Source organism: Rattus norvegicus, chromosome 4, assembly GCF_021556685.1.
Source record: "Rattus norvegicus strain SHRSP/BbbUtx chromosome 4, alternate assembly SHRSP_T2T, whole genome shotgun sequence".
NCBI classification, from domain to species: Eukaryota; Metazoa; Chordata; class Mammalia; order Rodentia; family Muridae; genus Rattus; species Rattus norvegicus.
Window position 1 is genome coordinate 83,347,562 of NC_141537.1, and position 5,654 is coordinate 83,353,215.

Below are 5,654 nucleotides of genomic sequence, written 5' to 3' on the forward strand. Positions count from 1 at the left end.
AACAGAATATTTACATCTTTTCCTTTGTTCTTGAAATTGCATTTCCATTCTGCGTTGCACACAGACATTTTTTTCACTATATTTTATTGGTCTACCAACTTCTCTGCAGCTAAATTATGTTTCTAAATCATAATTAAAATTTTAAGAATTTATATAAGGTTTTATAAGTTAAAACAATGACCAAAACAACACATTGTAAACAAAAAGTTTCCATTTCTACATACAACACATTCAAGATTACAGTGAAATAAGAAGGTGGGCTGGAGGATAACCCAAGTAGCTTAAGACAAGAACAGAAAGTTTTACAGAAAATGGGTCCTGAAGGATTTAGGAGGAAAGAAAGATTAAAAGGAGGAAGCTTTCCTCCTCCTAGGAGATTAAAAACTTTGAAAATCATCTTTTAAAAAAAGATTGGCATCTACACAATGGAATATTACTCAGCTATCAAAAACAATGACTTTATGAAATTCATAGGCAAATGGTTGGAACTGGAAAATATCATCCTGAGTGATATCACAGAAAAACACACATGGTATGCACTCATTGATAAGTGGCTATTAACCCAAATGCTTGAATTGCCCTAGATGCACAGAACACATGGAAACTCAAGACGGATGATCAAAATGTGAATGCTTCACTCCTTTTTTAAAAGGGGAACAAGAATACCCTTGACAGGGAATAGGGAGGCAAAGATTAAAACAGAGGCAGAAGGAACACCCATTCAGAGCCTGCCCCACATGTGGCCCATACATATACAGCCACCCAATTAGACAAGATGGGTGAAGCAAAAAAGTGCAGGCAGACAGGAGCTGGATGTAGATCTCTCCTGAGAGACACACGCAGAATACAGCAAATACAGAGGTGAATGCCAGCAGCAAACCACTGAACTGAGAACGGGACCCCCGTTGAAGGAATCAGAGAAAGGACTGGAAGAGCTTGAAGGGGCTCGAGACCCTATATGAACAACAATGCCAACCAACCAGAGCTTCCAGGGACTAAGCCACTACCCAACGACTATACATGGACTGACCCTGGGCTCCAACCTCATAGGTAGCAATAAATAGCCTAGTAAGAGCACCAGTGGAAGGAGAAGCCCTTGGTCCTGCTAAGACTGAACCCCCAGTGAATGTGATTATTGGGGGGAGGGCGGTAATGGGGGGAGGATGGGGAGGGGAACACCCATATAGAAGGGGAGGGAGCGGGGTTAGGGGGATGTTGGCCCCGGAAACCGGGAAAGGGAATAACAATCGAAATGTAAATAAGAAATACTCAAGTTAGTAAAGAAAAAAAAAGAAATATAAAAAAAAAATGTTCACACTGACAATGAGAACCCACATAGCCTATACATCGGTGAGGGTGCAGACGACTGGAATACTATTTTTTTGAGGGGGGCTATAAATAAAGTTGCAGTACTTTGAAATCCTGTTTTAAAAAAAAAGATTGGCAACATTCTGTAGTATCTGGAGGTCTATGAGTCTCATTGGTCAACAACTTCTAAAAGAATAACCCACTCTTGGAACAGGGATTATAATCCTGTTGTGTATAGTAGGGCCATTGTTGCTCCACTATAGGTTAATTCATGTATACTGTTTGTGTATGTATGCATTTTAGGAAGTTTCCACAGTAGTTTCTATATGAGTTTTCAAAATATATTGACTACTAATTATCCTTCTCTATATTCTCTCTCTACCCTGCTTTCTCATCCTTTCCCTCATTTAACAATTCCTATTCTGTGGTGTCTGAATATGCTTGGTCCAAGGAGTGGCACTATTATGAGGTGTGGCCTTGTTGGAGTAAGTGGTCATGACCTTGTTGGAGGAAGTACGTCACGATCGGGGGTGGGGTGGGCTTTGAGACCCTCCTCCTAGCTTCCTGGAAGTCAGTCTTCTCTTCTCTGCCTTTGGATCAAAATGTAGAACTTTTGGCTTCACCAGCCCCATACCATGCTGGATGTTGCCATGCTCCCGCCTTGAGGATAATGAACTGAACCTCTGAACTTGTAAGGCAGTCCCAACTAAATGTTGTCCTTTGTAAGAGTTGTCTTGCTCATATTGTATCTTCACAGCAATGGAAACTCTAAATAAGAATACGTTGGTACCAGGGACTAGGGTGTAGCTGTGATTGGCCTGATCATGTTTCTGTTTAGAAGAATGTGGATTTGGGAACGTGGTACGATAGAGCGAGTCTAACTCCCTGGCACCTGAACATCCACCTGAAACAGGAGGCGGCTCCCTGCTCCCTGCCAGGTTCCTGACCTGGAACATGTGCCACACTCCCCACATTGACCACATAGCCCAGAATAGAGTTCTCCATGCTACTGAGGTACATAAAGACCCCGAGGGTTTGGCCAATAAGCTCCTCTTCCTGGAAATTCCTCCCTACAAATGGCATTTAATCTCTAATCCACCCTGAGAAGTGGGTGTGTATCTATTTTCCATGATGAATAGTCAATGAATGGTATGAAATTTTGTACAATGTCTTTTTGATCATATCCCTCTCCCCCACTCCTCCTGCATTCATTGGCCCTTTCCAAACCACCCAACAGGTTGAATTTATGTTACATATAGGGTTTGTTTTAGCTGTGCGGCCTTCACTGGAGAGTAGTCAACCCATCAGGAGCTGCATTCTTAAAGAAAAATGACTCTCTCCCAGCAGGTAGCAATTGCTGACAGCTCCTTAGCTAGGACTAAGAATCTATGTCCACCTCTGCTTTCTGTGCTAAAGCTTTGTCTGACTTGAGCCTGAGCTATGAATTCATATGTGCAACTGCTCTGTTGTATCCAGAAGAGCACTGCTTGTTTATAGTCATTTTATGATCATATAGTCACTTCTGGCTCTTAATAACTTTCTGTCCCCTCCTTGCAATGGGCCCTGAGCTTTGGGAGAAGAAGCTGTGATACAGATGTCTCTTTTAAGTATGAACAGCCCCTACTCTCTGTACCACGAGCAGTGTGGGTCTCTATATTAAACACCATCTTCTGCAAAAGGAAGCTCCTCTGATGAGGGTGGAGATGCATTAGTCTGCGGTATTACAATGAGTCATCATGACCTTATTTAATATTATGTCTACTTAGCAAAGCAGTGTAGTAGTAAGTTAGCCCCTAAGGTCTATGGTTCTTGGCCTCAGCAACAGTGTCAGGTATGGGCTTATGGGGGAGGTCTTAAATCCTGATTAGAAAGTAGTTGTTTGGTTCCTTGATAGTCACGCCACAGTTGCACCAGTGGGCTTGTCTTGGTAGGTTATTCGTTGTTGTAGCTCTAAGGGTTTAGATTGAAGTAAGATTAATGCTTCCTTTTCTCTTCTAGTAGCATAAATACCGCCATTCAGCACTCTAAACGCTGTCTAGTAGGGAAGAAGCTTCTAGCTGTTTGTCATCTTGATGTCTCCATGTCCTATCACTCAAGTGTGTGCTATATTCAAGAGTAGACTCTTGCAAGGCCCTGGGTTCGGTCCCCAGCTCCAAAAAAAAAAAAAAGAGTAGACTCTTGCTGTCATCTCTAACATGCTGGGATTTCTCACTGCAACTAGGATTTAACCAATAGCCTCTCATAGGCTTCCTTTATGGTGCCAATTCTCAACTTCTTTGCATGACCCCTTCAGTCCTGGGCCATCAACTGTAACTCAGGCTGCATCTTCACCAATGATCTTCCATGGTCTCTCACAGTGCCAAGTCTCAGCTGCTCTCCATGACTTCTTCATGCCTTCAAAACCAGTACCACCTGGGTGACTACCAAGTCAAGATACAGCTCAAGGTTCAACTTTGGCTATCTCTGGACACAGCTTTATGTTCTCAGAAAACACTTCCCTGAAAATTTCACCTCAGTGATGCTGGCCTCTTCTTAATCACCACTAATTTCTTCGCTCCAGCTAACCAGAATAATCACTTGTCCCAGTCGTCTCCTTCTCTTGATTCTAAAGCCAGAGCCACATGGCTGAGGCTACCAAGTTCTGCTACTTACTGGAGCTAGAATATGGCCCTCTTGTTCTATTACATTATCATTAGCTTTCTGTTTTTCAAGTCCTTCACTGCCTAAGCTTGGCTATCCTGGAACATGCTCTGTAGATTGACCTTGAACTCAGAGATCTGCATGGCTGGGTCTCCTGAATGCTGTGTTTAAATGTACATATCACTACGCCTGGACTTATGCTTTTCCCTACATGGAACTCGTTATGTATGCCCTGAACTCAGAGATTTGCCTATTTCCATCTCCTGAGATTGTAGGTGTGTACCACTAGGCCTGGGTCTAAGCTTTTCACTGCCACTATTCCTCAAGATTCAGATCAAAGGCTTGTGTCTACCAGACTCAAGATCTGGATCACATTTGTGCTCTCCATTTCTGGATTCTAGTTCATGGTTCATGTCAGACTAAAAGTCCAAATGAGACTTATAACCAAATCCCTTGTTCAAGTGCAAATGCATAAACAATAAGCTTAGCAAGGTGGGATCTTGCTTTGAGGTCATCTCCCTTTAATCTCCCTGAACATAGGATTCAGTTCCATTCTACCTCCTAATGCTCCTCCTTTATTCTCTGAACCATACATTTTGTATTTTTCCTTTCTCAGCTTGCTTCTTTTCATTAAAATACTCTTTGTAAGAGTATACTTTACTAACCACACAACTATTTATACCATGCTGTTTTGAGACTTCCTTTGTCAAAGCAATTAATCTAAATCTTTTCACCTAAGCCTCGGGCAGACTGTTCAATGGCAAAAAGCAGGCATATTCTTCACCAAAATACCACAAAACTTGTCTCTAAGCCACATACTAACATTCTTCTCTACTGAAACCTTAGGCCACATCTAGACAGTTCAAATCATCCTTAGCACCAATGTCTTCCATATTCCTTCTAGAATACTCCATTTAGCCCTACTTAAAACATTCCCCTGCTTACCAAATACCTTGCCAGGTATTACAGTTAAGTGATTGGATGAATCTCAGAAGAGATATGAATGTTGGACTTTTAAACATTATTGAGATTGTGATACACTATGGGAACTTCTGAAGTTGGACTAAATGTAGTTTGCATTATTCTAGGTCAAGGTATAGCTCCCATAGACTCGTGTGTTTGAACAAGCCTATGGGGGCCAGGGAGTGGAATGTGGTGGTTAAAATCTGCTTGGCCCAGGGAGTGGCACTATTAGGAGGTGTGGCCTTGCTGGAATAGGTGTGTTAGTGTAGGGGTGGGCTTTGAGACCCTCCTCCTAGCTGCCTAGAAGTCAGTATTCTCCTGTCTGCCTTCGATCAAGATGTAGAACTTTTGGCTTCTCCAGCCCTATGTCTGACTGGATGCTGTCATGTTCCTACCTTGATAATAATGGACTGAGTCTCTGAACCTGCAAGCCAGGCCCAATTAAATGTTGCCCTTTATAAGAGTTCCCTTGGTCATGGTGTCTGTTCACAGCAATGGAGTAAGTATATTGCATTATTCCTTTTTAAGACTTTATACTTTTGCTTCTCTCCTTCCTCTCTTGATCCCCACTCCGATGGCCCCTTAAAAATTTGGAGGATGCTATGGTATTCCAAATGGAGCACACACATATGGATATTCAAAGTTAATATCCACAAAGACACCCAAACATTACAGGCTATACACAATGCTCTTGATTATCCTTCAGAATTAAACAGTAAGAGTCTACTCTTGAAGATAGCACA